Here is a 12,472-nt window from a genome sequence, read left to right as displayed (position 1 = left end):
ATGAAGTATTCTTTAAACAGGAACCTATTCTGAAACACAATTTGCCTGTAGAAATCCTAGGGGATCCTCCTCCACCCAAGGGTGATCCCGTGTTTGAGCTTAAACCATTGCCTGATACTCTTAAATATGCTTATCTTGATGAGAAAAAGATATATCCTATAATTATTAGTGCTAACCTTTCAGAGCATGAGGAAGAGAGATTATTGAAAACTCTGAAGAAGCACCGTGCTGCTATTGGGTATACTCCTGATGATCTTAAGGGCATTAGTCTCACTCTATATCAACATAAAATAAATTTGGAAGAAGATGCTAAACCAGCTCGTGATCATCAACGACGGTTGAATCCTAAAATGAAAGAAGTGGTAAGAAAGGAAATACTAAAGCTCCTTGAGGCGGGTATAATCTATCCCGTTGCTGATAGTCGGTGGGTAAGTCTTGTCCATTGTGTCCCTAAGAAGGGAGGTATTACTGTCGTTCCTAATGATAAAGATGAATTGATTCCTCAAAGAATTATTATAGGTTATAGGATGGTAATTGATTTCTGAAAATTAAATAAGGCCACTAAAAAGGATCATTACCCCTTACCTTTTATCGATCAAATGCTAGAAAGATTATCCAAACATACACATTTTTGCTTTCTAGATGGTTATTCTGGTTTCTCTCAAATACTTGTGTCAGCCAAGGATCAATCAAAGACTACTTTTACTTGCCCTTTTGGTACTTTTGCTTATAGACGTATGCCTTTTGGTTTATGTAATGCACCTGCTACCTTTCAAAGATGCATGATGACTATATTCTCTGACTTCTATGAAAAGATTTGTGAGGTTTTCATGGACAATTTCTCCGTCTATGGATCTTCTTTTGATGATTGCTTGAGCAACCTTGATCGAGTTTTGCAGAGATGTGAAGAAACTAATCTTGTCTTGAATTGGGAAAAGTGCCACTTTATGGTTAATGAAGGTATTGTCTTGGGGCATAAAGTTTCTGAAAGAGGTATTGAAGTTGATAAAGCCAAGGTTGATGCTATTGAAAAGATGCCATGCCCCAAGGACATCAAAGGTATAAGAAGTTTCCTTGGTCACGCCGGATTTTATAGGAGGTTCATTAAGGACTTCTCAAAAATTTCTCGGCCTCTGACTAATTTATTACAAAAAGATATACCATTTGTCTTTGATGATGATTGTGTAGAAGCATTTGAAATACTTAAGAAAGCATTGATCTCTGCACCTATTGTTCAGCCACCTGATTGGAATTTACCCTTTGAAATTATGTGTGATGCTAGTGATTATGTTGTAGGTGATGTTCTAGGGCAAAGAGTTGATAAGAAATTAAATGTTATTCAATATGCTAGTAAAACCCTAGACAATGCTCAAAGAAAGTATGCTACTACTGAAAAAGAATTCTTAGCAGTTGTATTTGCTTGTGATAAGTTCATACCTTATATTGTTGATTCTAAAGTAACTATTCACATTGATCATGCTGCTATTAAATATCTTATGGGAAAGAAAGATGCTAAACCTAGACTTATTAGATGGGTTCTCTTGCTACAAGAATTTGACTTACATATTGTAGATAGAAAGAGAGCTGAGAACCCCGTTGCAGACAACATGTCTAGGTTAGAAAATGTGCTTGATGACCCACTACCTATTGATGATAGCTTTCCTGATGAGCAATTAAATGTCATAAATGCTTCTCATACTGCTCTATGGTATGCTGATTATGCTAATTACATTGTTGCCAAATCCATACCACCTAGTTTCACATACCAGCAAAAGAAAGAGTTCTTCTATGATTTGAGGCATTACTTTTGGGTGACCCACATCTTTATAAAGAAGGAGTATATGGTGTTATTAGACGTTGTGTACCTGAGCATGAACAGGAACAGATCCTACGCAAGTGTCACTCCGAAGCTTATGGAGGACACCATGTTGGAGACAGAACTGCACATAAGGTATTGCAATCTGGTTTTTATTGGCCTACTCTCTTCAAGGATGCCCGTAAGTTTGTCTTATCTTGTGATGAATGTCAAATAATTGGTAATATTAGTAGACGTCAAGAAATGCCTATGAACTATTCACTCGTTATTGAACCATTTGATGTTTGGGGCTTTGACTATATGGGACCTTTTCCTGCCTCTAATGGTTATACACATATTTTAGTTGATGTTGATTACGTTACTAAGTGGGTAGAAGCTATTCCAACTAGTAGTGTTGATCATAACACTTCTATTAAAATGCTTAAAGAAGTTATTTTTCCAAGATTTGGAGTCCCTAGATATTTAATGGCTGATGGTGGTTCACATTTTGTTCATGGTGTTTTCCGTAAAATGCTTGCTAAGTATGATGTTAATCATAGAATTGCATCCCCTTATCACCCTCGGTCTAGTGGTCAAGTAGAATGGAGTAATAGAGAGATCAAATTAATTATGCAAAAGACTTCAATATGTCTATAAAGAATTGGTCCAAGAAACTTGATGATGCATTATGGGCCTATAGAACTGCATATAAAAATCCTATGGGTATGTCTTTGTATAAAATAGTTTATGGAAAAGCATGTCACTTACCTTTCGAACTAGAACACAAGGCATCTTTGGCTATTAAAGAGCTCAATTATGATTCTAAACTTGCCGGTGAGAAGAGATTATTTGATATTAGCTCACTCGATGAATGGAGAATCCAAGCCTACGAAAATGCCAAGTTGCTTAAAGAAAAAGTTAAAAGATGGCATGATAAAAGGATACAAAAGCGTGAGTTTAATGTAGGTGATTATGTATTGCTATACAACTCTCGTTTAAGATTTTTTTGCAGGAAAACCTCTCTCTAAATGGGAAGGTCCTTACGTTATCGAGGAGGTCTATCGTTCCGGTGCCATAAAAATCGACAACTTCGAAGGCACAAATCCGAAGGTGGTGAACGGTCAAAGAATCAAACATTATATCTAAGGTAATCCCATAAATGTTGAAACCAATGTTATTGAAACCGTAACCCCGGAGGAATACATAAGGGACACTTTCCGGAACGTTTCAGACTCCGAAAAGGAATAGGTATGTGGTACGGTAAGTAAACCGACTCCAAAACAGTTTTTAAGGCAATATTTCTCCGTTTTGGAATATTTAGAAAAATAGAAAAATAAGAAGCGGTCCGAGAAGGACATAAGGCCTCCACGAGGGTGGAGGGCGTGCCCTACCCTACTAGGCGCGCCCCCTACCTCGTGGGCACCTCGTGCGCTCTCCGGACTTTGTTTTCTTGCACAATACGTATTTTGGTCGGTAAAAATTCATTATATAATCTCCCGGGGGTTTTGACTCCCGTATCACACAATTATCCTCTGTTTGTGTTTCGAGCTATTGCTGCTGCAGATTAGAGCAAGATGTCTTCGCAAGAGTCAGTCGGGGAGAGCCGGGTGTCTCATCTGGCACCGAGATCAATGACAAACAACAATGTTGACCTCTTTGGGCCAGCAATGGAGGAGGAGATGGAGGCTGATTTGAAGAGGATAGATGCCATGGAAGAGGATCAAGAAGTCACTTCCCGCTTCCGAGCTGGATTGACAATGGGAGAACTGCAGAGCTCGGCTATTCCAAACTCGGTTATCCCTTCCAATGTTAGATTTCTTTCTTATGAGAATATGAAAAAGAGTGTCACTGGTTCTCCCACAGCTATGCAGCACCCTTGGGTCCAGGGAGCTTTGGCTATTATAGGAAAACTCCGAAAGGAAATAATGGACCTCAAGCAGCAAGTCAATAAGCTCGAGGAGGAGAATCGTATCCTGAGGGGCATCATCATCAAGAATATCACATCACCATCCCCGAAAAGAGAGACATAATCACATGGGTATGGGCACTCCCCTTGGCAACTGCCAAGCTTGGGGGAGTGCCCCGATATCGTATCACCATCACTTTTATCTTTACCGTTTTTCTTAATTCGATCCTTTTGGTAATATTTTGATCTAGTAGAATAAATTTTATGGCATGAACTAGTTTTGAGTTTTGCTTTATGATCCCTCTATGTAATCGAGTCCGTGAGCTATATATAATAAAGATTAGTGTTGAGTCAAGGGCTTGATTATTTTGCCATGATCCTAAGTGAATAAAATAAAAGAGAAATAAATAAAAAAGGAAACAAAGAGATCATATGGATCTTATGGAGAGTAATGAGCTCACATAGAAAAAGTATGATGAATAAAAGTTGTTGAGAGTTGACAAACATAGTTTTGGCCATCGTTGCAATTAATAGGAAGTAATAAAGAAAGAGAGGTCTTCACATATAAATATACTATCTTGGACATCTTTTATGATTGTGAGCACTCATTAAAATATGACATGCTAAAGAGTTGACGTTGGACAAGGAAGACAACGTAATGGGTTATGTTTTCTTACATCTGAGATAAATTATATTGTCATGGATCATCCAACATGGTTGAGCTTGCCTTTCCCCCTCATGCTAGCAAAATTCATCACACCAAGTAGAGATACTACTTGTGCTTCCAAATACCCTTAAACCAGTTTTGCCATGAGAGTCCACCATACCTACCTATGGATTGAGTAAGATCCTCCAAGTAAGTTGTCATCGGTGCAAGCAATAAAAATTGCTCTCTAAATATGTATGACTTATTTGTGTGGGAGAAAATAAACTTTATACGATCATGTGATATGGAAGAAATAAAAGCGACAGACTACATAATAAAGGTCCATATCACAAGTGGCAATATAAAGTGACGTTCTTTCGCATTAAGATTTTGTGCATCCAACCATAAAAGCGCATGACAACCTCTGCTTCCCTCTGCGAAGGGCCTATCTTTTACTTTTATCTCCTACCTTGCATAAGAGTCATGGTGATCTTCACCCTTCCTTTTTACATTTTATCCTTTGGCAAGCACAGTATGTTGGAAAGATCCTGGTATATATGGCTAATTGGATGTGAGTTTTCATGAACTATTATTGTTGACATTACCCTTGAGGTAAAACGTTCGGAGGCAAAACTATAAGCCCATATCTTTCTCTGTGTCCGATTAAAACTCCATACCCATAAGTATTGCATGAGTGTCAGCAATTGTGAAAGACTATATGATAGTTGAGTATGTGGACTTGCTGAAAAGCTCTTATATATTGACTCTTTCCTATGTTATGATAAATTGCAATTGCTCCAATGACTGAGATTATAGTTTGTTAGTTTTCAATGAAGTTTATGATTCATACTTGAAATTGTGATTGAATTGTTACTCTAGCATAAGAGATCATATGACAAGAATTATATAAGTTGTTGTTCTAAGAATGATCATGATGCCCTCATGTCCGTATTTTACTTTTATCGACACATCTATCTCTAAACATGTGGACATACTTTTCAATTTTGGCTTTCGCTTGAGGACAAGCGAGGTCTAAGCTTGGGGGAGTTGATACGTCCATTTTGCATTATGCTTTTATATCGATATTTATTGCATTATGGGCTGTTATTACACATTATGTCACAATACTTATACCTATTCTCTCTTATTTTACAAGGTTTACATAAAGAGGGAGAATGCCGGCAGCTGGGATTCTGGGCTGGAAAAGGAGCAAATATTAGAGACCTATTCTGCACAGCTCCAAAAGTCCTGAAACTTCACGGAAGACGTTTTCAGAATATATAAAAAATACTGAGCGCAAGAAGTTCACCAAGGGGGCCACACCCTGCCCACGAGGGTGGGGGGCGCGCCCTACCCCCTGGGCACGCCCCCCTACCTTGTGGGCCTCCTGGTGGCCCTTCGATGGCCATCTTCTGCCATATGGAGTCTTTCGATGAGAAAAAAAATCATAAGCCATCTCCTTGGACGAAACTCCGACGCCACGAGGCGGAACCTTGGCGGATCCAATCTAGGGCTCCGGCAGAGCTGTTCTGCCGGGGAAACTTCCCTCTGGGAGGGGGGAAATCATCGCCATCGTCATCACCAATGCTCCTCTCATTGGGAGAGGGCAATCTCCATCAACATCTTCACCAGCACCATCTCCTCTCAAAACCCTAGTTCATCTCTTGTATCCAATTCTTGTCTCCAAGTCCGGGATTGGTACTAGTAGGTTGCTAGTAGTGTTAATTACTCCTTGTAGTTGATGCTAGTTGGTTTATTTGGTGGAATATCATATGTTCAGATCCTATATGCATATTAATACCCCTCTGATTATGAACATGATTATGCTTTGTGAGTAGTTACGTTTGTTCCTGAGGACATGGGAGAAGTCTTGCTATTAGTTGTCATGTGAATTTGGTATTCCTTCGATATTTTGATGAGATGTATGTTGTCTCTCTTCTAGTGGTGTTATGTGAACGTCGACTACATAACACTTCACCATTATTTGGGCCTAGAGGAAGGCATTGGGAATTAATAAGTAGATGATGGGTTACTAGAGTGACAGAAGCTTAAACCCTAGTTGATGTGTTGCTTCGTAAGGGGCTGATTTGGATCCATATGTTTCATGCTATGGTTAGGTTTACCTTAATACTTTGTTGTAGTTGCGGATGCTTGTAATAGAGGTTAATCATAAGTACTATCACCAAACTATCTGTTACCACTTATTTCAGTACTTGCAGAGAATACCTTGCTAGAAACCGCTTATCATTTCCTTCCGCTCCTCGTTGGGTTCGACACTCTTACTTATCGAAAGGACTACGATAGATCCCCTATACTTGTGGTTCATCACCGGTGTGCATAGCTCTAGGTTGAGAACTATCTGAACTACTCGTAACAAGGGAGCGGCCACCAAGGCTGCGGAAAAAAAGAGGGCTCGCCGCCTCGCAGAGACCTCGAAAGATCTCTCACGGGCAGGCGATGGCTCCCAGGAGCGCCCTAGCCGCGGAGGCGAACATGCCGGCATGCTCAATCAGCTCAATAAGCAGAAGGAGTTCATCCATGGCTTGGTTGATCTGCTGAAGGAGAGCCTCGATGACGTGCCCGCTGAGCTCAATGAGCAGGGGGAGTTGACCGCCGGCTTGGTGATGCTGCTGAAGAAGAGCATTGCCTCGGAGAAGAAGGCGCCCGACGAAATCTTGCAACTTCGGGAGGACAAGGCGAAGCTCTGCCACGAGCTCGACCTGCTGAAGGAGGAGAACGCCGGTTGGAAGAAGCTAGATGAGAATAGTAGTTCCTCGATAAAGATGTTGCAGGCCCTCGTCATGGAACAGAAGGAGGAGTTGGCGAAGCTCCGCATCGAGCACCCGGCTGCTGTCAAGGTACGTAATGCGGCCGTGGAACAGATGATGAAGGCTCACATCGAGAAATCCCGCGTCATGGACGGAATGAAGAAGATGGCAGAGGAGACGCGCAAGGAGATGGAGGTCGTGGAGGCGATGAAGAATTAGTTACGACTCCGCGGCCAACAACCCTTCATGTAGTAGAGAGCAACGCCCCAGACTTGTGTGTGCGTCTTCCTTCTTTTTGGGGGTTGATAATCTTCCTTCTTCTTTTGCCCTTGTGTTTCTTATTTTGCTTCGGGTGTTCCGCCGCACGTGTCATGTTCTCTGCGAGGCATGAATAGAACAATGCTAACAATAAGATGACTAGCAAATTAGATCATTTTTATCGCCATATGGAATTGGGCTGCCGTGTTTCGTGCTCCTCTGTCGTACTACTCCAGTGGAAAACTTGAGTATACCGCACGGTTCTTTGCTCCTCCTCAGGTCGTCGGCACATTTATACGAGCAGTCAAATCAAAGGCCCCGCCTTCCAGCAGTAATGAGCCGTCAAATCACAAAGGCCCTCGCCTCTCTTGAAACCTACCAAGCTAGACTGCCCCGCCTTCTAGCCTTTTAAAAATGTATACTTTCATACAGTAGTAGTATCGATGGATTGCGCCATGGAGCAAAACTAACAAGATGGAATTAAAGAAAAAAGGTGATACATAGAGAGCGCTCGTCGCCAAATTATGCATATAGTACTATTAAAAAAGCTAGTACATGCTTAAATGGGGTGCTAAATTATATTAAAGAAATTAGCATACCTATTTAATTCTTGGGTTCTTGTTATTTATGCCACTAGTTGTGTATCACTACTCAGTTTTGTCATTAGAAATTACAACTACTCAAAAATGTCCTCGATCCATGAGATGCCTGCTCAAAAATGCAATTATATATCTCAAAAATGACATCGTTAAGTTAGATGTTTACTCAAAAATGCCATTATAAATTGTGATTTTCACGTAAAACCCGTTGACCATGTTACATGACAAAAATAAGCCGATTCTCACAATGATAAGTGTGGCCCCGCTTGTCAGGAGTAACCAAGCGAACAATTTTATAGGAAAATAAGAACGTTGTTGGGATCAAGTAGGCCCCACACTTTATTTTACTGTAGTGAGATAGAGGGAGAGCTGCCATGTTGGTCCATTAGTATTTATGTCATTATAACATGGCAAAAGAGATTTGAGTCACAATAATGGTGTCCGGCACGACACACCCCTCAAATAAAACTAAGCACCCTGAAATTCTTTGACAAAACTAAGCACCCTGAAATTCTTTGACAACTAAACTGCTGGCTATATGATGTTGGCCATATATATTGTACGTATATAATGTGAAGAAACGAGTGGTAGTCGTAGTACAATACCAACTAAAAGATGAACTGTAAGAAATACTAGTATGTACGTACTGAAGAGTTAAAGTAATGAGAAGAAACATAACATAGTTCTGCTGGGGGCTCAGCACAACACACCCCTCAAATAAAACTAGGCACACCAGAAATTAAACTAAGCAACTAATCCGGTAGACACTGCATTAGAACCACCATGAGCAACGACACTGCCACCTTACTCGGAGTCCTCATCCACGTCCTCGACTTCGTCCTTGTCCCTCTTCCTCTTGGCCGATACTTCTTTGCTTGAACCGCACACTTGGCTCTTGCTCTTCATCCAACCCTTGTAGATATTGAAACAAAGGTAGCCTAACATTGCAGCGTAGTGGATGTGGTCTATATCTAGTACATTCCACTGCCATGCACGATGAAACGTGTGCGGAGGTTTCTTCAGTTTACCGTACGAAGGATGAACCATGGCTCCTGCCAGGGTCAGCATTGAAGGATGATCACGGGAGGGCACCAACCCTTCCTTCTGGAGGTCGAAGGGGTTGCCTACAACGAGGCCTATCTGTCCTAGGATTTCCTTGTCATTCCTAAAGTCTACAATAACGAATTTGACTCGATCGCCCTTGAGGAACTTCTTAAATTCCTCACACTCAATGTCGGCATGGCATATGTGGTAGACCAAGCATAAGTCATGCACGCAAACCTGGATCACGGCGGGCTTCTTCTTCTCTGCCTCCTTTAGATTCTTCTCGCTTCCCAGGACTGTGGTGTACTCAACATCTAGCCCAGCGACCCACTCATCATTTGAGTTTTCGAACATGCGTTTGAAGCGAGCAAGGCATTCTTTCACCGTTGTAGAAGAACGGGTGTAGATGACGTCGAACTCATCGCCGGTGATGGTTCTAACCTTGTACTCACCGCCGATCATGGAGATTTGGGACGCCATGTATTTGGGAGGAGGGTTAGGATTAGTGAAACTGCCGTAATGTGAAAGGACGGGATGACTAGGAGCGGTTTATCGATTGTAAAAATGCCAAGTGGGGGCGCGTGAACGGCAGGGTAGTGGCTTGCCTGGTGGATAAATGGATTCATGCACAGTACTATGGGGGCCCAATTAGATGTCATGTCTACTCGACGCCCAATTAAAGGGCTTTCGATGTCATGTCAAGCGTCGGGAAAATTACAGGTGATACGAAGCTTCCGAGAGCCCTTGGATCTGAGATCGAATGATTGCATGGCGTGATTCTAGACCTATGGGTGAATAACCTATCCTGGAGGGTTATTATACAAATTTTCAGCAACTTAGCATGCGACTGTTCGATCTCAGATCCAAGGGCTGTCAGCAGCCCGTATCATGGTCGCGCCTACCACGACCGTCGCCTCACTCGCGCGGTCGCGCCCTTGGAGAACACGGTGTGTTAGGCTACCTGATGTTGGCATGTCATACATAGTCATCAGTTAGTCACTCATACAACAAGGTTAGCTATAAGGTTGGCTATAAGAGTATTTTTTTACTTCTCTCTATCTCTTTCTTCATAGTATTTATTGCATTTGCCAAGGAGTGACCTCTTCCAATGAAATGGTAGTCTCAAGTCATTAAAAGCATGCACACCCCACATCTCTTATTGGTTGATATGTCAACAAACAAGAAACGATGTATGCATCGCGCCTAAGTGTTTTGGGATTATTTGGTTTTCGTAAGATGACTTGTACACCTAGACGGAGGGAGTAATTAACTTGCCACATCAGACTTTATGCCTATGTGGCAGGCTTAGCACCTATACGAGCAAGTACAATAGTGGGCTATAAGCCCACTTACATGGCATTTTTGCATATGTGGAGGAAAGAGGCAAGGAAAAAGTGGAGGAGTGGGCTCTCATGCAAGAGCCAGCCTCTACATGGTGGAGCATTGGGAGAGGCACCTGTATACCATGAAGGTGGTCAGGAATCGGGAGACTCATGCCAGTCATAGCGCCGCAGTTAAAATGATAAAATGGCAAGTCAAATCACAGAGCCCCACCTGTCCAGCAGTAACTCGCTGTCAAATCACACAGCCCTACGTTTGCAGCAGCCTAGTCCCTCATCTTCTCGCGTCTTTGTCGAACCGACTAGGCAGAACTGCCCCGCCCTCGACTTTTAAATAGTACAGTATACTAATTTTGTATCCATGGATTGCGCCATGGAGCAAAGCCTCAAGAAAACGGCGGTACCCATGTACGGAGTATACAGCACGCCCATCACGTTCGCGTCCACCCCAGACGGTCGGTTGGTCTGGCACGCCGCTCTCCAAATGGAACGCGCGTCGGCCATAGGCACACTCCCCAAGCCCGCAAGTCGGTTGAGTTAATAGAAGAGAGAGACGAGCGATAGTACTAGAGAAGTGTTGTACAGACGTTGGTGCCTGGACGATCCCTGCATGACACGAAAGATCAGTTCGTCCATGCATGTGACCAGACTCCAGCAGACACGCCTGGATTGGCTATCGTCTACATATCGTGCAGGCTATGTTGTACAGGGTTGTAGTTCCGATGAGAAATCTAAAAAAAGTTTCTTGTCATCTCGCAATATTAGGTGTCATGTGCTTTAGATCACTGCGAGGGCTAAACAGCGACAACTGAGTTCCTCCAAGGCGCTGGTCATTGGGGACACATGCACGAAGTCTACTCGGCTGCCATCTGGGTCAAGCCGGCTATGTTCATTAGGACATCTATCGATGGACCCCTTCTCTACGAGTTTATCTTTAATTTAAGCTTTGATCCTCGTCTAGTTTGTCCGTCGGGATTCATGTTGTCTCCTTTGGGCAGTGAGGTTATGGTTTTTTGTCATGTGGCATTTTTTCGTGTTATATGTTATAATCCGGTCCTTCAGATCAAAATGACGACAACTGTGCCTCCGGGGCACATGCATGAAGACTTCTCGACAGTCATTGACGAGATCAAGCTAGCTCCGGTAAACAAAAGAAAACTAGTACTCCACTATATATGTAGGAGCCTCCGCGCTTGCTTGCTAGTGTTGCTCTCTTCACACTGTCTCGTCCTCTCCAGATCTAAACACGACAGCGGTGGGCACTCTCTCTCTCTCTCTCTGCTCACCGCTGGTCACAGATCCAGCCGGATCCTCTCCGTCGGGGAAGGTGAGAAGGTGCAATGTTCACGCGGTCGTCCTCGACGACGGCCCTTACCCACTATCGGCACGTCCCGATCAGCGTGCCTTGCCGTTCTCTCCCAAGCACCGCTGGCTAGGGAGGGCCTCCGACCCCTTCTTCCTCACTGTCGTAGTGTGGGCAGATCCGGCCTCCCGCCGCCCACCTAGCGACATCCCGGCGGACCTCAGGTATAACTTCGAAATCGGCCTTGCTCTACTTCCCAAGCTTCTGACGTCGCTGCATTTGAATTTTTTACTATTTCCCAGCCCCCCTCGTAGATAGGATCGATCGGCTATTCGAAAGCCACCTAAATTTTGACTATTAAGAGGGAAAAGTAGTTCATGCACTCGAATCTAGTGCTACTTGGTTCAAACAAGGAAGAAAGGGGGTGGGGTGGGGGAAGATCTGTTACCTGAATCTAGGACTTGGTCGAAAGAGGAAATAATGGGGGTGAAAAGTAGCAGAGACTGGTTATCCAACCGGTCTCTTGGTCTAATAGGGAAATAAAAATGCAGTACAAACTCAATATAAACCCGATCTATTGGTTGAAAAATGAAAGAAAGTGGGGACTGGGGGACAAGTCAATAGAGTATGTCCAGCACTAGATTTGCTAGCCTCACACGGTATAAGGTGGCTATACCGAACAAAAATGGGACCAAACCAGATATCTTGTTCTGATGTTTGTTGCCCCGAGCCACTCTTATGTAATGCCACTGGTAAAATGTAGCAGTCGCACTATTAAAAGTAAGGACACGTTAAAACAATGTTGTTTTCAAT

This window comes from Triticum urartu, chromosome 3, assembly GCF_003073215.2.
Source record: "Triticum urartu cultivar G1812 chromosome 3, Tu2.1, whole genome shotgun sequence".
Taxonomy (NCBI): Eukaryota; Viridiplantae; Streptophyta; class Magnoliopsida; order Poales; family Poaceae; genus Triticum; species Triticum urartu.
The sequence above is the reverse complement of the archived record's forward strand: the minus strand, read 5'-3'. Positions refer to the sequence as shown.